The sequence below is a fragment of the Chrysochloris asiatica genome, unplaced genomic scaffold, assembly GCF_000296735.1.
Source record: "Chrysochloris asiatica unplaced genomic scaffold, ChrAsi1.0 scaffold00014, whole genome shotgun sequence".
Classification (NCBI taxonomy): domain Eukaryota; kingdom Metazoa; phylum Chordata; class Mammalia; order Afrosoricida; family Chrysochloridae; genus Chrysochloris; species Chrysochloris asiatica.
In genome coordinates, this window is record NW_006408532.1 from 12,105,933 (window position 1) to 12,130,052 (window position 24,120).

The following is a 24,120-nucleotide window of genomic DNA, read 5'->3' on the forward strand; positions in this document are numbered from 1 at the left end:
AGCCCAATTCATAACCACTACGCTACCAGAGCTCCTTTTAAAGTGTGTAGATAGTAGAAATGAAATATATGACAACAATTGTACAAAATCTAGGAGGTGAGAAATAGAAGTATGTTGTTGTAAGTAAGGTTCTTGTATATGAAACAGAATATTATCACTTGAAGGTTGACTGTACTAAATTAAAAATATATACTAGAAACGCTAAAGCAACCACTAACATAACGAAATAAAGAGAACTCACAAACCAACAAAGAAAAAACAGAATCATAAAAATACTGAATCCAAAATTGAGAAGAGAACAAGAGTAACAGAACAGATGAAATAAATATGAGTGATCAGTCCTATCAATAATCATATTAAATGCAAATGGTCTAAACAATTCTGTTAAAAAGTACAGCAATTTTCACTTACAGTTAAAAATCAGCATCCAATCCAGAGAAGCAGCTGGAGGCAGAGATAGGGACATGGAGAGAGGGAGCAGCTGAGGACTCTAGATTCATGGAAAGAGAGGGACTGAGAGCTGAAGGCCAGGAGGCAGTCTTGTAGAATGTGCCCTTTGATGGTATAAATTATTATATACGCCTGAGTGTTGTTGTTTTTTAAAAGAGAGCTAAAATGAATAGAGAGAAATACTGTTAACTGATGGTACATGGAGGGGAATAAAGTCATTGTAATAAAACAAAGTATATAATTTGTTGAATGTAAAATTGATGATCTGCCCTGTAAACTTTCACTCAATTCACAATAAAAACTTAAAAAAAAAAAAAAATGATTATAAGAATTTTTAGGCCACATCACCCTGAGAAGCAGAGTTGTTTAGCTCCATGCCTTCGTTTCTAAAAGCCAAGACTTACACATTTGTTAAATAATCTTATATGGAGTATATATTTATTAAGAAGAGTTCTAATGCAATAGTTTCAGAAAGAGCCCCCTTCAGCTTTTTAAGAGACAGAATACCATAGGTTCATTTGTCACGGAGCCATTCTCAGGTAGCATTGGAAAGTGGTGAGAAAGTAATCTCATGAGTGTCTCCTGGTCCACACTCTTCTAAGACTATTGGCTTTGCCCATCAGAGCCTGGTGAGACATTAATCCCATCTTCCTTCATTGATTCATCCATCTGTCCAATATATATTTAGTTAAGCATCACCCCTGAATCAGGTACTGAACTCAGTATTCCTATACAGTGATAAGACAGATGTCTCTGTCCTTGTAGGGCTGACAACCCAACTTCATAACTGACCTTGAATGACTACTTCCTGCAGGGCTGCCACATGTGATTGTGCAAGATGTTCATTGCATAAGGGCTCCAGGCCAAGGTGGTAAGTGGGAGCTAAAATCCATCTCATGGTCCATTCACCAAATTAAACAACATGGTTTGAGGCTGCAGCTACCTAGAGGGGCACCTGTGCAAAAGTACTGCTATGTGAACTAGCAGCAGCTCTAACTTCCTGTACTCTAACTTCATGCAACCCGAGAATAGCCCATGTCAGTGATCTGTGAGCTCATTATTAGAATCTGTCTTTGAATTCTAAAGTTGAGCTTAGCCGTTGTTGGACACACATGAAGGACCACAGGTTTGCACTAGCTCATCTGAACACCTTAGGAAAAAGGGAAAGGGGAAGTTTGATCAATTACTCTAGAACAACTCCCAATTCTTTTCTAAAACAAGGCCCTTTAGTATTCCTCTGTGCAAGTAGGACAATCAGTCTTAGACACTCCGTTTCACACATAAAGCAGGCCCCTTTCTTCTGTGTGCCCCTCTCCAAAGTATGCAATCCATTCGAAAAGGCTGTGAGGAGACCACAGGGCACAGGAGTAATTTATAAAGAAGAACTGGCCATCGTTCCAACTTAACTTCAATGTTTTCTCACTCCAGGTAGGGGGATTATTCTTTAAAACCTGTATGGTAGCATTTGAGAAGGTCTGTGAAGACAGAAAGGAGAAATGTAATAGATCTTTTGGATTTCCAAGGTATGTTCTATGTTTGAGAGTGAGATTGTATTTGTGCATGAATCCCCCAGCTCAGTGCTTCTCAAAATTTAAGATGCAAATGAATCACCTCAATAAATGATCAAAATGCAGTTCATTATTCAACAAGTGCAGTCCTAACAAGTGCCCTAGTGATTGATGCTGGTGCTGCCAGTCCACAGACCCCCACTTTGAGTTGCCTGACTCCCCACTAGGTCTGCTTTGGAATCAGAGAACCCAGAAAGTCTCATTTTTCTCCTGCTGAACAGCTTGTAGTTTCGAACTGCTGACCATGAAATTAGCAGCCCAATTCATAACCACTATGCTACCAGAGATCCTTTTAAAGTGTGCTTCTGCCTTGACTCGCTGTGTGACCTTGAGCGGGTTATTTCCTTTTTCTGAGCCTTCACTTTCTACTCTGCAGAACAGAGAAAAGAATGACGATTTGTTAACAGTCTTGTTCAGCTTAAAAGAGAAAATGGATGCAGGGCAGCATGGCTTCTTGCACGTTGGAGGCATGAATAGCTAGCCTCTGCTTTTTAGAAAAAGGAATTATCAGAGAACAGGAGAACACATAGTTAAGCAAAACTTCCATGATAACACTTACCTGTGCTTTGTCACTGAGTCTAAGCCACAGGGGGCTCACAACCTTTTCCTTCATCCCCCATCCACCTTAGGGCTATAACTGTGCCTGGCAAACATGGGTTCTCTGCAAATCCACCAAACACCGCTTCCTTGGGTTGCATTTATTTGACTTTTTGTCTTGGTGGTGGTGGTCATGCTGTGGAGTTGGTTCTGACTTATAGTGCCCCTGCATAGGGTTTCTGAGGCTGTAAATCTTTACGGGAGCAGAAAGCCTCATCTTTCTCCTGAAGAGCAGCAGGTAGTTTCAAACTGCTGGCTTTGAGGTTAGCAGCCCAATTCATAACAACAATGCTACCAGGAGCTCTGGTAGCGTAGTGATTACAAATCGGGCTGCGAACCTTAAGGTCAACAGTTTGAAACTACCAGCCGCTCCACGGAAGAAAGATGAGGCATTCTGCTCCTGTAAAGATTTACAGCCTAGGAAGCCCTGTACAGGGTCGCTATGGGTCGGAACCGACTCGATGGCACTTAACAACAACAACATGCTACCAGAGCTCATTAATGGGATATTATTTCTGATGACTAAAGGCTGTAACTGTGACAAGCGCATAGTAAGTGCTCAGTAAATAGTTGCTGAATGAACAACTAGTGCATTTCCATCTATGTTAGTAGCCCATTGCTATAGCTGGACTCATGGTGTGGTGCTGTAGGATCAGCACTAGACTGTGAACCACAAAGTCACAGTTCAAACCCCCCAGCTGCTCCTTGGAAACCCTATACAGAGTCAGTATGAGTTTGAACTGACTCAATGGCACTTAATAACAATTGCTGTAACTGGCAGTGGGGTCCATTTTTTCCTTAGACAACAAAATTAGACTCTGTGGGAGGTAGGGGTAGCAAGTAGATTTTCTTTTTAACAAAAAGCTCTTTTTATGATTCTGATACCTCTCCCAAGGGAGCACCCTCGCTCCCATTTTGTGAATCTCGCCCTAGGGAGTGTCTAGAAAACATAATTTTGCCTTCTCTACAATCAGACATGGTTGGTCCCCTGTTTCCTATGAGTCTGTAGAGAGGAAAAGAACCATAGGGGCAACAATAGAACTGTCATCAGCTGTGCTGGGAAGAAGGTTACTCTTCCTGGGTCTCCAGTCCGGGAGGCAGCACCAATCCCTAATCTCCTCACTTTGTAGGGTTGGCAGGTCTTTGGCTAAGGACTCACACATCATCAACTTTACAACCTGTTCTCACTGTCACATCTCACAGCCACTCAGTCCTGTCCAGTCAGAAAGGTCTTGGCATCCTGCTACTCAGACATGATGCTTTTGCTTCACTCTCCAAGGCAAATTGAGCTGTTTCCACCTCGCCTCTCTTCCCCCTCCTCTGCGGATATAACTGTGTTGCCAGCCACAAGAAACCGAATGTTTCCCTACATCGTTTAGAATTCTGTGGTCCATGAGGTTCCTTTTCATTTTGTTGTTTTCACCATGACTGCAATGAGCACAGTTGTCAGGAGAAAAACCTCAAAACATTTTGAGGGAAATAGCAAACTTAGCATCCCAGCAATGTGCTATCATTAGAATAATGAATTAATCAGACAGTCAAATCACAGCTAATGTCTGCCCAGAAGATGCCCAGCTCTGTGCAAAACCCAGCTCTGTGCAGGGTTCCAGAGCAGGGGACTCTCCAGTGCAACCCAGGGATGAGTAAAGCCCACACCCAGTTCAAAGGACAGGTGAGGTGGGTATCTAACGTGGACACTACTGAATGTTAGTTGACTAATAGATTCATTATCAAATTTTGTAGTTAAGATCTGCTGTTGTTATCAGGGGGCATGGTATCCATTCCAACCCATGGTGAGCCCATGTGTACAGAGTACAATTGCTCCATAGAGTCTTCTTGGCTATAAGCTTTATGGAAGCAGATTACCATAAAGCTGTAAGCTTTATGGAAGCCCTGTCTTCCAAGGTGACTCTGGATGAGTTTGAACCACCAACCTTTCAACTAGTATTTAAGTACTGCACTGTTTGTTTTAACTTGGGACTCCTAGTTAAAAGCTGAGAACTAGAAATTAGAAAGACAGCAAAGTTGACAAGAGAAACAAACATGAGTTCACTCTAAATCCATCAAGCCTCACGTCTCTCTAATGAAACTGGGTTGCATTTCTTTTATTTCTTGTGTTAATGAGATATTATTTCTGATTTTTAAAGTTACGTAGACCTATTAAGGATAACTTATAAAATTCAGAAGTGCATGAAAAAAATTCTAAATTGCTCACAATCTCCCTTTTTGCTTCCTATTCTATTTGCTATGCATCCTATTAGTATTCATTTACATCTTTACTAGCTAGCCCATCTTTCATGGTTTGGAAGAATCTTGAACAATTGTTAAATAAATATATCCCTGCTAGTCTTCACCCTAGCAAGGAGCTCTAGTAGCGTAGTGGTTACGAATAGGGCTGCTAACCTCAAGGTCGGCAGTTCGAAACTACCAGCTGTTCCGCAGGAGAAAGATGAGGCTTTTTGCTCCTGTAAAGATTTACAGTCTTGGAAACCCTGTGCAGGGTCACTATGAGTCAGAACCAACTCCACGGTACTTAACAACAGTAATATTCTTCACCCTAAAGAAAGCTAACTGAAGTGGTCCACGTGAGAAGCAGCCCAATTACGTATCAACAGATGCAATTCTGAACATCCTTTAAATATTAGAATCTGCTCTTTGTTTCCTGTATCCACAGTGTCTTATTATGTGGGGCATGTCATCCAACTAGTCACCACAAAGATGTATTTCGAATAGGACCACATACTCTGACACCCCTCTGGCCTATGGCACAGTTATTTCTCATCTAGACGTCTGCAATAGCTTTCTCTTTGGTTTCCTTGCTTCCTATCTTGCCTCCATCAAGTTTATTCCTCTCACAGAGGCCAAAGGGATCTTTTAAAACCATAAATCAGGTTATGTCATTTTCCTGCTTAAAACTCTACTATGGCTTCCCATTGTACTTAGAATACAATCCAAACTTTGTGCTTTACATAGTAGGATCCTAGTCCACCTCGCCACCATTCTAACCATTCTTCCCTTTACTCCATTCCAGCCCCCTGACCCGCTGGCTGTTCCTTGAAAACAGCAAGTTCATTCTCATCACTTACATATGCTGATCCCATCTCCCAGGAATACTTTTTCCACAGATCAATACATAACTCAAGCCCTTTCTTCATTTTCTTCATAGAGAAAAACAAGCTAACTTCTTAAGTCTAGTTTCTTTTCTTACTTTTAACATAGCAATTACTATGAAATTAATTTTAGAGTATATAATCACCCACAAACTTCTGGAATCTAAAAACTATAAAATTTTGGAATCTAACTTTTACAGTTATGGAATCATCATCATGTTGAAGATGAAAGTTCAGAATTCCAAAAACCACCCATGCTAACAGATTCACTGCATAGATGGAGAAACTGGACCCAGTGGGTTAAATGACTTCTGCATCTAAAAGTTAAGAGCAGAGTCCAGACTAGAACCTAGGTCTTCCAACATGCCTCCATACCAGAGTTTTCAAACTTTGGCTCCCCCAAGGTACCAAGGATCTGCAGAAGTATCATGAAGGTTCTGCCTCAGAGGTGGAAGGGATGAGGAAGAGATGACAGAAGGTGAACCTCAAGACCTCTCCAACCAAAGCAGTTCTGTTTTATCCCACCTGTATTGCTGTTCTGGGAGAGAAAGATGAGGCGTTCTGCTCCCATAAAGATTTACAGCCTTGGATACCTGGGACAGGGTCACTATGAGTCAGAACTGACTACACAGCACATAACTACCACCACCACCATATTGAGACCTAAGTAATGATCACTTTTAAATTTTTTTTTTGCCCCTACCAAAATATTTCAAAAATCATTGTGTTGTACATTATATTAAATAAATATTCACAAGAAGCAACAAATAATCCAAAAACCCCATAAACAACCACAATGGTAATGCAAATGAAATCTTTAGAGATACTGGTTAGCAAAACTGAGGTTGATATAAGCATTCTAACTACATCTCCTGTAGGTAGTGGTGGGGAGTTGAATATTAGGAAAGGACAAGTACTATCTACTACAAAATTGTTGTTGTTGTTGTTAAGTGCCGTCGAGTCGGTTCCGACCCATAGCGACCCTGTACAGGGTTTCCGAGGGTGTAAATCTTTATGGGAGTAGAAAGCCTCATCTTTCTCCCGCGGCTGGTAGTTTCGAACTGATGACCTTAAGGTTCGCAGCCAGATTTGTAACCAATCGGCACCTGAGCTCATTTCTCAAATATAGTCTAGCAATTTCAGATCCCGGGTATAGAGAAAGGCCTATCATCAAATGTTCTTCTAGCATCACATCAGGAATCATATAGATTTATAAAGAAAGCGCATACTCCTAATAACCATGGTTGATAATGACATGTCTGGAGGTTTAAATCTTAATTTGGTTAAGACTTTCAGTTGAAGAAATAAAATTTCTCCATTGATCAAGACTGAATTTTCTAGTTGCATCCCCCAAAATGCATGTTTCTCATACTGGTGAGGTAGCACCACAAGATTAAAAAAAGAAAGAACAAAATTCATAATGTAGCCATCAATAAAAATAAATGCATTAATTACTGACTGTGCAAAGCCATTTGTCAAGTTCTGTAATGTCAATTTCTTTAAAGTTATAACATCTGCATCAATAAGCTTGTTTTTTCTAGGACACTTTGTCGGGGGAAAGGGAATAAGAGGGATATACTCTTGTTGATCCTTAACTATCTCTTTGTGCCCTACCTCTCAATGGAAATTTTCCAGTGGATTAATTGGAAAGAAATATAAGCTACATGCATGTTATATGAATATAAAATACCTTGACTCCCCCAATATAGGAAATCACGTTTCCAGTTTCCTTGGGTCAAGATTTGGTTTCACTGCAGCTCAATATTTCTGTGACTATTGAAAGATGAAAGGTAAGAAATATCATCTTATGAAAAGCTACCAAGAGCAGAAGTAGTTCTCAAGAGGGACAAGACACTGCTTTCAGAGGTCTCTTTTTCTAGTGGTTTTAAAGCAACCATTTTTCTTCACTTTATTGTTAGGTTTCTGGTTATTTTTTGCACATGTTCAATGCAAGGTCATGAAAAACCTTGGCCCACAAGGCAGTGACAAAACACTTTAAAAATAATTTACTTTTGTTGTTGTTGTTAAGGATCTACAGAGCAGAGCAAACACCAATTCAACTATTTCTACATGTACAGTTTAGTGACATTATGTTCTTCTTTTCCAAGTTGTTCCTACCCCATTAACATAAATGCGCTGCTCCTCAAGGTTCTTATTTAAACTTTCAAGTTGCTGTTGTCAATTTTAGCCCATATAGATAGATCTTAAAAGAGACCAGAACTCAAGGCTGACATTCTTGGCTAGGTAAGCTAACCTATTACTTGGTTTTAAGAAGACTTCTAGGGATATTTTTGGTTTAAGATTTAAAGATTATTCTAGGGCAATTTTTTTTTTCAGGGGTTCAACCAGCCTCTATGGCTCTAGAAAGTTTGGAGTGCATGAGAATTTGAAATTCTGTTCTGCATTTACATCCCCCTTTTCACCAGGCTTCTTCTATAGAATTAAAAACAAATATTTAATAATAGTAACCAGGCACCATCTGTTTACTTTGATCTCATGGCAAAGGAGACAATTGTTTATGTAGGCAATTAGTCTGCTTTCAAGTCTTTCAATATATATGAAGAAGTGAAATCGCTAGGTCATATGGTATTACATTATTAATTTTTTGATGAACTATCACACTGTTTTTCACAATGGCGGTACCGTATTACATTCCCACCAGCAATGCTCAACTGTCCCAATTTCTCCCAATCCTTACCAATATTTGTTATTTTCTGCTTTTAAAAAAAAATATTAGTCATTCTTGTGGGAGTGAAAAGGCATCTCCTTGTGGTTTTTATTTGCATCTCTCTGGTGGCTAATGACATTGAGCACCTTTTTATGTATTTGGTGACCATTTGAATGTCATCTTTGGTGAAGCGTCTACTCAAGTCCTTTGCCCATTTTATTATTGGGTTAGTTGCCCTTTTGTTGTTAATTTTTCAGTTTTATATAGTGCTGGTTAAAGGTTTCTGAAGACATTCTTTTAGTTGGTAGTTTGTCTTTTTCATACAGTTTTATAAAAATGTGTTTTATTTTCTTCATAGCTATGAAGACTATCTAACTTGTAATGAAAATGGTTCTAGGAGAGTGAACAGAGTCACTATTAATAAATTTTGAAACTTTATCTTTTTCCTTGTACATATTCAGTTTCCTTCACTGTAGTTTCTGAGCTCCATAAAGGCAGCTGTGTGCCCTTTTCGCCTCTGTGTTGCCAGACCACGGACAGCACCTCAAAGAGCACACAACATTGAAGCCGGAAGCAGGCACATACATGGAAGGCAACTCATGGAGGTGGGTCATAAAAATCTAACATGAGACCTGAATGATGATCACAGGTTTCCTAAATGAAAATTTGGAAAATCAATATCCCAAGAGGGAAAGATCAGCTTGTGTAAAAGCTCAAAGGAAAGAAAGATGGTAACTTGTTACAAGAACTTTAACAATAGCAATGTGTCTGGAATGGGGGAGAGTGGGAAAGTGAGGAGGGGCAGAAGGAAGTTTGGAAAGGGCTCTGTGGAGGTCTGGATACTATCCTAAGATGTACAGAAAGACACTGGAGTGGTGACTATTAGTGCCAGTCACTCATTAATTTCACTCACCTTTAGTGGTGTCTGTATACTATAGAGGGAGCTTCTGTCAGGGCTTCAGCATTGAGCTGTTAACCAAAAGGGCAGTGGTTCAAACCCACCAATTGCTCCACAAGAGAAAGATGAAACTGTCTGTTCCCATAAAGATTTACAATCTTGTAAACCATATGGAGCAGTTCCACTCCATGCTACAGGGTTGCTATGAGTTGGAATCAACTTAAAGGCAGAGAGATGAATGGGTGATACAAACGGTTGACATGTTCAGTTACTAACTGAAAGACTGGAAGTCTGAGTCCATCCAGAGGTGTCTCAGAAGAAAGATCTGGTAATCTACTTCAGAACAATCAGTCACTGAAACGTCAGTGGAGCACAGTTCTAACACACGTGGTTACCGTGAGTCAGAATGGAAACAATGGTAACTGATAACTGGTACACTACAGGAGCTTTTCATTTCATTTTTCAGTAGATAATACCTTTGCATGGTTCAAAATTTGACAGGATTTAATGAAAAGCCTATCTTTCTCCTTTTTCATTCCATGAAGTCAACCAACATTATTAGGTTTTTATTTATCTTTCCATCAGTGTCTTGTTCCTATGTAAACAAATGTATGTATATGTGTGTAAATATTTTTTTCTTTTGTTAAAAAGAAAAAAAAAATGAAAACATTCTTTACGTACTGTTTTGTATCTAGCTTTTCTCATCAATACAATGTATCTAGGAGAGCTTCCAAAAGTCAGTTCAGTATCTTTATCTTAAATAAACATTTAAGGCGTGTCATTACCCCAAAATTGTTTCTCACTATTTCTCATTATCTGTCTCTTTCTGTGAGTCCAATTCTTGCCTTTGATCTAAATCTTTGGATCATTCATTTCTAAACTATGTTCCATATTCACAGCTAATCCTCATCCCCACCCCCAACCCTATCCCTCAAAACAGTTTGGGAAATGCCAGGTTAATAAAAGTTACAAAGGTTATTTACTGCAGAACTTCTCTGAACTTCCATTCCTAATGACATGTTGACTCTCACAGAGGGATGAGGTGTGCAGCATTTCCCACCTGTGCATCTCAGAGAACTGGTGTGCTGAAGAAAGGATGTTGAAAATGCTGCCTCAGACAGTGTCTCTTTCCCTTAGGTGGTATTGGATAGACTGACCAGTTCCTGTTATCCAATGCCCTCCTTTTATGCTTTATGCTGACCAATACTTTTCTGTTAATAGTTTCTGTTTAGACAGGTTAGAGTACAATTGATTAGGTTATGACTTTCTTAGCTCAGTTTCATTCCTGATTATATGCTTTGGTTAGATCTGAATGCTTCCCAAGTCAGCAAAGGGATTCATGGAATCTTCCTTGGAGTGATCAAACATCTAAGCTTTTATATTGTATGGTAATTCTATTAGATCCACATTGAAAGAGGGGCTTCAGCTTCAAAGTTGGGGTACCATACCTTAGTTTCATAATGAACAATAACAGACCAGAAAGCTTTGGGCTCCCCAGCCCCAGTGGTCTTCTTTCCACTACCCTGCAGCCCCAGCTCTCTGTTCCCCTACTGGTTGTATACAATAATATATTGGGCACAAGTCTTTCTCCAGCATTATCACAAAATCTCTCAAGACAGAGACTTAATTTTCAACATGTTGACATTTTCTATACCAACCCATCACACTGTCAGGCACACTAAAGCTGACTAATATTTAATTACTTTTTAAGTGATTTTATGGGAAGAGATGGGGACTTTTAGCATCTTGGCAAGCAGAAAGTGTATTGCTCAATGGCAGATGCGAAACCATTGTACGCATGGGTGAGAATGTGTCCATATGCGCTTGCCTTCCACGACTTTACATGATCTGGCAGAGAGCAGACATTCAGTGAACAGTGGGGGAGATGGTCTGCACATGTACTTGGAATATTCACAGAACAACTAAGCATTATAAAGGCTGGGGATTCTCAGGTATCACCCAGGCTTTAAGCTACACAAAGAGGGTCTTAGCTTTCCAAAGGTCACACATAGCTGGGACTTTCGCCTAGGTTGGCTGCCCTTCATATTTACTTTTTCCCCTTTCCCACCTACCCCCCCCCCCACACACACACACCATACACACACACACACACACTGCCAGGGCCTGCAGTAGTGAGTGGTTGTAATTGTGGTTGTAAACACTTGGAAATCTAATGAAGGGATTTGTCCATGTAACCATCCTGCTAGAATTAAAAATAAACCATCTCAGATACAAGATAGGGGATCCCATTACCATCAAAGAAGAAGAGCCAGGAGTGAAGTACATCCTTTGGGTCCAAAGATCTCTGCTTATTGAGTCTCATCCATTCAGGGGACAGGAAACTGTGACATCAAAGAGGAGTGGCAGAGGAACAGAAGCAGCAATACCAAGAACGAGTCGTGGGCTTCCCATAACACACAGAAAATAAAGCTGAGAAACTTTGGGCAGGCAGTTTGTTTGCAGGGTGAAGTGCCTCCAGGCACTTAACTGGGGGGAACTATGTTTGCTGACTTTTGCCCAGACCAACCATCAACATTCATGAAACAGCAGTCAAGAAATAAAACGATGTATTGCATTAGGCAAATCTACGGCACAAGACTTCTTTAAAGTGTTCAAGAGCAAAGTTGTCAGTTTGAAGATTAAGGTGTGCCTCACCCAAGCCATGGTATTTTCAATAACCTCATATGTATGTGAAAGTTGGGCAGTGAATAAGGAAGACTGTAGGAGAATTGATGCATTTGAGTTATGGTGTTGGAGGAGAATATTTAAAGTGCCACAGACTTCCAAAAGAACAAACAAATCTGTGTTGGATGAAGTGCAGCCAGAATGCTCTTTAGAAGTCAGGATGTCCACACTTTGACTCTCATATTTCAGACATACTGTCAGGAGGGACCACTCCCAGAACATCAAAAAAGAGGAAGACCCTATTGAGATGGACTGGCACAGTGGCAGTGGCAATGGGTTGAAGCATAGCAATGATTGTGAGGTTGGGACAGAACCAGGAAGTGTTTTGTTTTGTTGTGAATAAGACTGCTGTTCTGGAACACTTAATTGTGCTCATGAGGAATCTGTACCTGGACCAAGAGGCAGTTGTTCTAAAAGAACATGGAAACACTGGTTTAAAATTAAGAAAGGTGTACCACAAGGTTGTATTCTTTCACCACACTTACTCAGCCTATATGCTGAGCAAATAATCTGAGAAGCTGAGTTCTATGAAGAAAAATGTGGCATCTGGATTGGAGGAAGAATCATTAACAACCTGCGATATGCAGATAATACAACTTCGCTTACTGAAAGTGAAGAGGACTTAAAATATTTACTGATGAAGATCAAAGAGCACAGCCTTCCGTATGGATTACATCTCAGTGTCAAGAAAACAAAAATCCTCACCACTGGACCAATAAACAACATCTTATCAATGGAGAAACGATTGAAGTTGTCAAGGACTTCATTCTTCTTGAATCAACTATCAACAGTCATGGAAGCAACAGTCAAGAAATCAAACGACATATTGCATTAAGCAAAAGACCTTTTTAAAGTGTTTAAGAGCAAAGATGTCAGCTTGAGGACTAAGGTGTGCCTGACCCAAGCCATGGTATTTTCAATAACCTCATATGCATGCAAAAGCTGGACAGTGAATAAGGAAGACCATAGAAGAATTGATGCTTATGAGTTATGGTGTTGGAGGAGAATATTGAAAGTGCCATGGGCTGCCAAAAGAACCAATAGATCCGTTTTGGAAAAAGTGCAGCCAGAGTGCTCCTTGGAGGCCAAAATGGCCAAACTTTACCTGTCATACTTTGGACATATTGTCAGGAGGGAGCAGTCTCTGGAGAAAGTCAGAGAAAAAGAGGAAGAACCCCAATGAGATGGAATGGTCATGTGGCAGCATCGATGGACTCAAGCGTGGCAACAGTAGTGAGGTTGGCCTAGGAATGGGCAGTGTTTCGTTCTGCTGTGCATACGGTCACTATGGGTCAGTACCAACTCGATGGCACCTAACAACAACAACAAAAGTGGGTACCAACTCAACGGCACCTAGCAACAATAGGTTTGCTGAACCAAGGAGCTAGAGATGAATGCCCTCAGGTTGAGGCTTATGGTGGAGTGGTGTGTCCTGTGGGCATTTATCAGCAGCCCTAAAAGGCATGGCTGGGCAGAGGCTGTCCTGACTGGAAGAACTGTGCCCTGAGAATTTCTGACCTGTTATTCCCTAATAAACTCCATAACTATGAGTGTGGTATCTGAGGTCTGTGTGGCCATTGCAATGAATCATCAAACCCAGATGAGAAGTAAAAAGTACAGTGTGTGGAATGGTTGGTGTTATTATTTTGCAGTGTAGAACAGCTCCGTAGGGTTTTCTTGGCTGTAACTTTTACAGAAACAGATTGCCAAATGCGTCTTCCATAATGCAGCTGAGTGGGTTTGAACCATCAGCCTTTAAATTAGAAGAGTCAGACACTGACTCTGTCTGACACTGGCAATGCTGCTTTGTTTATAAAACGGGGTTAATGATTCCTACCATGGAGTCCTGATGTTGCATTATAGGAATAAGCACTATCCTACTCAATATCAGTTAGAACCGCAAGGTCAGCAGTTCAAACTCAATAGTCTCTTCTCAAAAACCCTATACAGGGTTTCTGTGAGTTGGAAACAACTTGACGCTACTTAATAACAACACCTTACTGTATAATACTCAGCTGAGAGGGAGCACTGAGCACAGTGCTTGGCACTGTTAACATCCAATGGCTAAGGAAACAAGTCAAGGGATCCTTCAATCCCCACGCCTTGTAAATGCTTAAGTATAAGACTTATTTCTCTGTACTTCTAATGTTTATCACATAACAGGGCCCAGCAAGCAATTGATGATAATCCAGCAATCTAATTACTCATGTAACTTTTGTGTTATGGTCTCCAATGGAACTAGACCTGCCCTACCTGGGCTCAGAGGATTGAGCCTGAGAAATGATTGCATTCTGACATAACATTGGTTAGAAAAGACTTTAAACTTTCCCCTGCCTCAATTTCTCCATTGGCAGGTTCACTGAGCTTGGCCCGAGAAGAAGATGCAGCAAGCCTTGATTGATGGATTCATTAGGGCTTGGAAAGGACCTCAAGTCCTCAGAGCCAAGCACTGTTATTTAAAGAACACTGATGGAAGAGTGGAGTTAGGTATTCAAATTGTCCTCGGAGGACTGACAAGGCGGCCAGTCATTGTAGGGCATTTAGAGAGCTAATTCCTTGCTTCAGTATTTAAGGTCTCTGAAAAAGCTACATCCATCTTCTATGAGGAAAAAAAAAAAATTCTTGCATCTTCCTGCTATCTAGAGATTATTTAGTGCTCTGATATTGACACCACTTCTGTAGAAAGATTTAAAGATAAAAATGCAATGTATTCAAGTGCTGATCATTTTTCATCGTCACTTAGTGACAGTACAGCCTGGAGTCAATTGCTGCAGATTTATCTTTTGTGATATTGATTGCGTGCAAGTGTGCCTAAGCTGTTTGCAAATACCTGGCTCCATCTACCAGGGGGTGGGGGTGGAAGGTAATGATCAGAGGTGCAGGGGAGGGGAGTTGGCAGAGAGGGGGCCGAATGGGAACCCTGTCTCTACTTCTCTGCTGGGTGGGTGGTGCCCAGGAAGTCCTGGATCAGAAGGTCTAAAACAAGCCATTAAATGCCAATGAGTGACTTGCATTTTAATCATCATGGAAAGCCCCTGAGATGCAAGGGACTGAAAGGGATCGGAATCACTTGTGATCTGAGCATATTAAAAATGTGCAGAGTCAGAGTTTCAGGTTCTCTTGAAGCTTGTTTCCCTTCCCTAAACTTGTGCAAGTCAACAACTTCCCATTTTGGGAGGCAACAGAACTCAAGCATGATACCCCTTCTCTTCTTTACAATAACAGTGGTACCATCTGTGGCTTCTACCCTGCACCTGAATCCCTGGATGGTGCAAATGGTTAACAAATTCAGCTGCCAACCCTAAAGTTGGGGGTTCAAGTCCACTCAGAGGCAATTCAGTAGAAAGGCCTGACGATCTACTTCTAAAAAAATCAACCATTGAAAACCTTATGGAGCGCAGTTCTACTCTAACACACGTGGGGGCACCATGAGCAACTGGGTTACTATGCCAAGACCCGTATCATTTTCCCTGTATACTGCTTACAAGAAGTAGTCCAGTGTTGGGGTGAGGGTAGGGAAAAGATGAGAACGGTTGTCAGGGAGGGATGTTTCATCCTCCATTTTTACAAAGGAGGAGGTTGACCCTTGAGGAGTCCTGGTGTGGCACTGTAGGATAAGTACTAGACTGTTAGCCACAAAGTTGACAGTTCAAACCACCAACTGCTCTTTGGAAACCCTATATAGGTTTGCTATGAATCAATACTGACTCGATAGCACTTAACAACAACAACAATAATCTTTACTGGATTACAAGGATTTCATTTTACTTGGATCCACAATCGATGCTTATCAGAATCCCATCCAGCAAAGATGTTTGTGAAGCCCACCTGAGGATAGCTGGGCCATCCTGGACATAAATGCTGGAAGTTTCTAAGAAGGCTAATCTCACACTGTCAGTGGGTGGTGTTTCCTTGATATTTAGTCTGCATTAACTGAGCCTAAATTTCATCAATCCTGCCTCCTCAGACCCAGCTAAATCATTCCTCCCTTCCTCCCTGTGACTGGACACTTACTTTTTAATCCTGCTCTGTTCTCTCCACCTGATAACTACCTCCAAGATAATCAGGAAATAAGAGTCTTATGCCCTGTCCTGCTACTGCCAAGGAGACCTAGACTTTGGGTGGTCTTAGGGAGATTATGGGGTGTCCAGCAATCTTCTTTTGACAGGTGAGGAAACTGAGGTTCAGAGAGGGGTTGACCTTGTCAAGGTCATAAGGTCAATGATTTCAAGATACTTTGGTCTTTTGGAAATAAATAATAACATATTTATTTATTACTAAAAAGACAGTGTATTGATTAATAGATAATGTGTTTATTTATAAATACATAATTAAACAAAATGAAAGAAATCCTTGGATTTTACTCAATAATATTATCATGGTTAAAGTTATTTTGCTAAAGTTATTGGGTTGCTGTGGGTTGGAACTGACTCGACAGCACATAACAACAATAACAATTGGCTTAGTCACAGCCTAATGCTGTTTACTGAACACTTTCTGCTGTTCAGGAAATGCTCCTTGTACTCCAGGCGGTTTATGTCATTCAATCCTCACCGTAATCTTAGGAGGTAAGTACTATTGCCCCATCTCTCAGCTGTGAAGACTGAGGTTCAGAAAAGTAAAGTCACTTATCTGTGGTCACACAGCAAACTAGAGGCAGATCAGGGTTTCAAATCCAGGTCTTCTTAACTTAAAATCTATTACTTCAAACTTGATGTTTGACCTTGGAAGTCAGGAATGTGACAATAAAGCATAAAGAGGCTCCAATTCCAAAGAAGGAAAGAAAAAATGTTTTCACCAGGGCCAAGCCACTTGGCACAGACCACAAAGAAAGAAAGGTCAAGGCAGTTTGTTCAGTAGTTTCCTCTGCACTAGGAGTGTCCTGGGAGCAGGGGCAGAGCTTATTCATTGTTGTATCCACAGCACCTGGCACGGAGAAGGCTCTCAATAAACGTATGGTGAATTATAAATGAAGAGGATGGAAAACTGACTTTACCAAAGGGAAGAAAAGACTGGGAGGAGGGGAATGCCCCACAGAAAATGGATTATAGTCCACAGCTCTTTAAGACTATACATCTGGGAGAAGCAGAGCATGCTGACATTACCCCAAACCAAGACTAGCCAAGAGTGTACCCTGGTAAGGCTATAAAAAAAGAAAAAAATGCTAGTTGTTCTTAGTAATAAAGCATAACATTTGCTGAACACTTACAGGTGTAAGATGCAGTACAGAACATTTAAATGAATTATTTAATTTAATCCTCACACCTGCTTCTGGGAGGTAGGTATGATTGACATTCCCATTACAGAGGAGAAAACTTAGTATCAGAGAGGTTAATTGACTTGCTTAAAGTCACACAGCTAATAAGTATTGACTCTTAAACTCAAAATTCAGGCTGCTATTGACTACATAAAATGAGGGCTATAAAGGCAGGAAGTGACTGGCTAACAAGAGGGAGTTTAGTTTCAGAGTGTGCATGAGAAGGTAGAACCTCACTGAATAGTTTTCATCTTGTCTAGACGGGTCTGGTGAAAGGAGAAGGGGATAAGAATCTTATGATTCATTAGTGAGTAATTGTTATCATGACTAATTGCGACTGTCACAACTGGAAAGGAATAAATTTTGTAACATAAAGGGGGGAGTAGTTAATCTTCATTACAGGAACAGAGGACCCTAGGACCATGAAGGGAGAAGAGCACAACTGAAATATGGGATTCTATCCAGAGAAGAGGCAACTCCAGAGATAGAGGCAGAGATATGGACATGAAGAGAGGGAGCAGCTGAACGTTCTAGACTCATGCAAGAGAAAGGCTGTGTGCTGGCGGCCAGGAGGCAGCCTTGCAGAATGTGCCCTTTGATTGTTTAAAGATTGTATACTCCTGAGTATTTTTGTGTACACACCCTCCCTCGCCTCCTCCCAAACACAGAGGGAATAGAAGCAAATACTGTTACATGATGATGCACAGAGGAGACTGTAATCATTGCAATGAACCGATGAGTGTAAAAACTGATGTTCTCCCATGTAAACTATCACTCAATTCACAATAAAAAACTTAAGAAAAAAAATATTCAGTTTGCTACCTTTCCAAATCAGCTAACTCAAAGTCAATCAGTTACCTCATTTTTATGTAAATAATGTGCCTGTTCAATGGGATTTGCAAAGCATGCAACCCTCTTGCCTATTAGTTCCCTATGCCTGTGATGTGTGTGTACATTATTTACATAAGCACATTCTTTGTGAAAAAGTACACTAACTTGAACTTATTTACACATTAAATGACAGACCCACGATCCCAAACAGCTATCAGCCTGGGAGCCACCACTTGAAACATATTGTTTGGCATCCGTATAATAGAACATGACGCTGATCCACAGCTTACTTCCTTGTTCTTGTGTGAATCATCTTTCCAAACTCCTCTCCCAACTTCTTTAATCACTGCCTGTCACCTGCTGGCTTCCTATTTTTTTCTTTATGTAAAATAACATGGTGGGTTTGTGCAGTCACCTAGAGGATGATATTTTCCTAGAAAATAATGTAATCACATCACCACCCTCTTCTCTTGATTCCTTTAAAGGCAGGTTGTACCCATGAAACATCCACTAGATTATAACTCCAACAGGACAAGGACTAGGTCAGTTTTGTTCCCTACTGAAGTCCTGATGTGGTGCTGTAGGATAAACACTGGATTGCTAACTGCAGGGTTGACAGTTCAAACCACTCCTTGGAAACCCTATATAGTGTTGCTTGAAGTTGAAGCCCACTTGACAGCAGTTAACAACAATATGAGTGGTGCATATGGTTAACATGCATGCCTGCTAACCCAAAGGCTGGGACATCGACTCCGAAAAATCAGCCATTAAATCCCTATGGCTCTACTCTGACACACATGGGATTTCCTGGAACAGGAATTGAGTCAATAGCAGCTGATTTATGTATGTGCTCAGTATGCTAGAATGATAGTTGTCATTGTTAAGTGTTGTGGGGTCGGCTCCGACTCGTAGCAACTCTGTAAAGGGTTTCTGAGTAGCAGCTGGTGGATTTGAACTGCCAACCTTTCAGTTGGCAGTCCAATGCTTATACTACAGCACCATAGTTGTTGTTAAGTGCCATCGATTTTGTTCCGATACATAGTGAAACCTGTATAGGGTTTCTGAGGAGTGGCTGGTGAGCTTGAACTGCCAACCTTATGGTTAAAACTGACCTTGCAGTTCAGTGCATTAACCCACAATGCCACACCAGGACTCCACAGCACCATGGTACTATGGTAGGTGTTCACAAAATCCTTGTTGAATGAAGGAATTTTACATTGAGCAGAAATGGTGGTGTTATCTCAGGGCCAGGGTAAGATGACTTTTGTAATGCAAAGCAGCAGAAAGACCCAGATTCCCCAGATGCTGGGAAGCTTTCTAGAAACCATTATTTCCCTTTGCCTGGTCCAGAAAACTGCAGTTCAAAACTGTGTTTAGTTTTCTCTGTGTACCTCCCCCAAATCTACCTCTTACTTCCCTGCCTATGCTCCCAGGAGGCTCACCCTGCACCTCTTGACTGCCGTTCCCTTAGGATTCTACTTGAATTTGATTTATGGGAGGCACTGTGGTGTGACTGGCAGATGCAGGAGAGAGCAGGAGTCTGAGAATTGATCCCCTACTTCCTCACTACCAGGGAGCACAGTGGCTCCATAGAATAAACCCTGTACTGTGAACAACAAGGTCAGCGGTTTGAGCCCACCAGCCACTCCTCAGGAGAAAGACAAGGCTTTCTGCTCCTGCAAAGATTTACAGCCTTGGAACTGACTCAACAGCACTTAACAGCAACAACCCTTGCTACTGGGCACTGAATCTCTGAGGGTACCTCAGGCATGTGGGAAGCTCCTCCATCACAGATCCAGCTCTCATGGATTTCCTATTTCACTATTGCCTCCTCTTGCCCCATTAGCACTGAGGTTGGTAACAGTCCCCAGCTGTGGCTAGCATCTAGATGTCTAATCAACAAAACAAAACAATTGCCACCAAACCAACTGTGGTGGAGTTGATTCCAACTCAGGGCAACTCCATGTGTTTCAGGGTAAAACCATACCTCCTGTTTATTCCTTTAACCCCCTCCCCTACACCTTTGCAATAATCTCTTCATTAATATCTCCTCATCTTAACCATCTGCTGTGAAGTCTTTTGACTACAGAGACACTAATGGACAGAAGCCCAATTCAATTCACATTCATTTCGCAGAACACCTTTTATCAAATGAACCTGCTCTTTGCTGGGCATTGTCTTGGGAACAACTGTGGATACAAAGATGAAAAGAGCACAGACACTTCTTTTAAGGAGCTAAAAATCTAGGCTGAGGAGAAAATTTTTTAAAAGCAAACCCTAATACAAATGTGTTATTGGTACTAGAAGAACATCACGCCATGAGGGAAATCAATGTTAGCCACAGCAAGAATGCAGTTAGTCTTTGTTAAATGGACACATGAAGAAGTGAATCAAACAAAGGAGACATTATATCTGGTTGGGGAAAATCACAGAATTTTATATAATGGAGGTGGTATTTAACAAAGGTATTAAAGTGTAGGCATGCAAATTGAACTTCAATGAGATACTAATTCATACCCACAAGGATGTAACTCCAGATGAACACTGGACTGCAAACCACAAGGTCCACAATTTGAGCCAGCCAGCCCCTTCATGAGAGAAAGATGAGGCTGGCTTTCTGCTCCTGAGGAGATTTAAAGCCTTAGAAACCCTATACAGGGTCGCTATGAGTCAGAACCGACTCAACGGAACTTAACAACAAGGATATGGCACTGTAGGATAAACACTGGATCAACAGCAAGGTCTGTTGGAACCACAAGGTTGGCAATTCAAACTCACCAGCTGCTCCTTGGAAACCATATACAGGGTCACTGTGAGTCAGAACGACTCGATGGCTCTTAGCAACGATAAGAAGAAAGATGATCATCAAAAAGACAATTGAAATCTTGGTGAAGACTTGGAACTACTGGAACCCTTATACACTGCTGGAGGGAATGAGAGGGGCACAGCCACTGTTTGGCAGCTCCTCGGTAATTAAACATACTTGTTGTTGTTTGCTGTCACCAAGTCGATTCTGACCCACAACAACCCTGCATAGGGTTTCCAAGGAGTGACCGGTGAGCTCAAACCGCTGACCTTGTGGTTTAAATTGACTTTGCAGTTATCATAAAATTATCATAGAACTACCTAGCAATCCCTGCATCCAAGGATTTCACCAAAAGAGTAAAAAGAGAACCCACAGACTGAGAAAAAATAGGCAGAGGACATGAACAGACACTTCACCAAAGAAGACACTCAGGCAGCCAACAAACATGAAGAAATGTTCACAATCATTAGTTCTGTGTTTTTCAGACTTTGCTATTAATGCTGGAGTAAGAAGATTGTTGTTGTTGTTAAGTGCCATCGAGTCGGTTCCGACCCATAGTGACCCTGTATAGGGTTTCCGAGGGTGTATATCTTTATGGGAGTAGAAAGCCTCATCTTTCTCCCGCGGAGCAGCTGGTAGTTTAGAACCGCTGACCTTAAGGTTCGCAGCCCGATTCGTAACCACTATGCTAAGGAGTAAGAAGATAGCTCATTGTTATTTTGAGATTTTTGTTAATAACTTTTGTTATTATTGTTGTTGTTAAGTGCTGTCAGATCCTTTGTAGGGTTTCCAAGGAGTGGCTGGTGAGTTTGAACCACTTACCTTGGGGTTCAAACCGAACTTGCAGCCAAGTGTTTATCCTACAGTGCCACACATAGTTGTTGTTAAGTGCCATCAAGTCAGTTCCAACTCATAGTGACACTGCATAGGGTTTCCGAGGAGTGGCTGGCCACACCATTAGAGAGATGCAAATCAAAATAACAAATTTGAGCATGTGCACAAATGGGATCTTCCCCCACTACTGGTTGATGTTGTTGTTGTTAAGTGCCGCCAAGTCAGTTCAGACTCATAGCAACTCTGTATAGGGTTTCTTAGGAGCGGCTGGTGAGCTTGATCTGCCAAGCTTGCAGTTTAAATTGACTTTGCAGTCCAGCACATTAACCACTATGGAAAATGGCATGGTACTTTCTTAAACAGTTGGAAATGGAAATCACTATGACCCAGCAGTCCTGCTACTTGATGTATATCCTCAAGAAATGAGAGGTGTAACATACATAGATATGTGCACACCCAGGGTCACTGCAGCACTATTTACAATAGCAAAAAGATGGAGACAGCCCATCAACAGAAGAATGGCTAAACAAACTTTGGTACATACACACAATGGACTACTACAAAACACTGAAGAATATCGATCAATCTGCAAAACACCTCATAACGTGGATGAACCTGGAGGACATTATACTGAGTGAAATTAGTTCACCACAAAAGGACAAATATCCTATGAGACCACTGTTGCAAAAAGTTAAGAAAAGACTTCATTATAAAATGAAATATTTTATAATGGTTTCAGGGAGGCAGAATTATTCACAAGTGATGGGTCAGGCAATATACAAGAGGGAGGTTGGGTGAGGAAAGATGAAGGTAGCAGGAGACACAGCAAGAGTTAAAGAAAATAGACATAAATGCTATTATTAACTGATGGTACATGGAGGGGATTGCAATCATTGTAATGAAGTAAAGCATATGAATTGTTGAATGTAAAACTGATGATCTGCTCTGTAAACCTTCACTCAATTCACAATAAAAGGTTTAAGAAAAAGCTAGTAATTCTACTATGTATATACCAAGAGAAATGAAAACTTGTCCCCACAAAAACTTGTATGTACATCAATGTTCATAGCAGCATTATTCATGATAATCCAAAAGGTGAAAATAACTCAAATGTCCATCAACTGGTGAGTGGATGAGCTAAATGTGGTTTATCCATAAATGGAATATTACCAAGGAACCCTGTGGCACAGTGTTTATGTGCCCAGCTGCCAACTGCAATGTAGGAGGTTCAAACTCACTAGTCACTCCTCCAGAGGAGGATGTGAAAATCTGCTCCCATAGGGATTACAACCTTGGGAGCCCTGTGGGGAAGTTGTACTCTATTCTGTGGGTTAGCTGTGAGTCAGAATCGACTTGACAGAAGTAGGTTTGGCCTTGGTTCGATTTGCAATATTATTTGACAACACAAAGGAATGAAGTATAGATACATGCTACAACATGAATAGGCCTTGAAAGCATGCCAAATGAAAGCAGTCAGCCATACACACTACATACTATATGATTCTGTTTACATGAAATGTCCAGAATATGCAACCCCATAGAGACACAAAACAGATTAGTGATGACCTGGTGAAGAGAAGGAAAATTGGAGGGTGATAGTTAAATGGTATGGTTTTTTTTTTTTTTTGGGGGGGTTTCGAAAAGTTCATAGGAAAAATGGAGTTAAAAGATAATGGCATTACATTGATTATTATCCCCACCATATATCATCAGTTTACAGTGTTTCTCTCTATCGTGTTTAGTTTTTTTTTTTTTTGGGGGGGGGGGGGAGTTGTGGGGGGTTCTAAAATGAATTGCAAGGATGGTTGTACAACTGTGTATACCATACTAAAAACCATTGTACTGTACACTTTAAATAGGTGGCTCATATGGCATGTGAATTACATCTCAATAAAATGCTACCCAAAAAAGTGTAGGCTAAGTTTCAACAGGCAGAGAAGAAGGGAAGGCCATTCTTGGCAGAGAAAACAGCTGTGGTCAAGGCAGGTGGTGGGAAGGCAAAGACCCCACCTACTGTGTAGGGTCTGCCTGACTAGCCAGTCTGATTGCCTTCCAGAGGGGTTAGACCATCCTGGCCCACAGTGACCTCCCAGGGGAAGAAGATTCTGGGAATTGTGCATCTGGTCCCCAAGAGAGGAGGGATAACCTCACAGAGGAAAACATTTTGTTGCTGTTAAGTGCCATTGAATCAGTTTCAACTCATAGTGACCCTGTATAGGACTTAGGAGGAGTGGTTGGTGAGTTTGAACTGCTGACCTTGTGATTCATACCAACCTTGCAGTCCAGTGCTTACCCTTCAGTGCCACACCAGGCAAAAGTTTGGGACTTGAGTGACCTGTGTGGCCCACAATGGAATCTCTGGAGTGTTTGAAGGACCCCCCACCCCTGACATATCTCCTTTTTGAATACTTTCCAT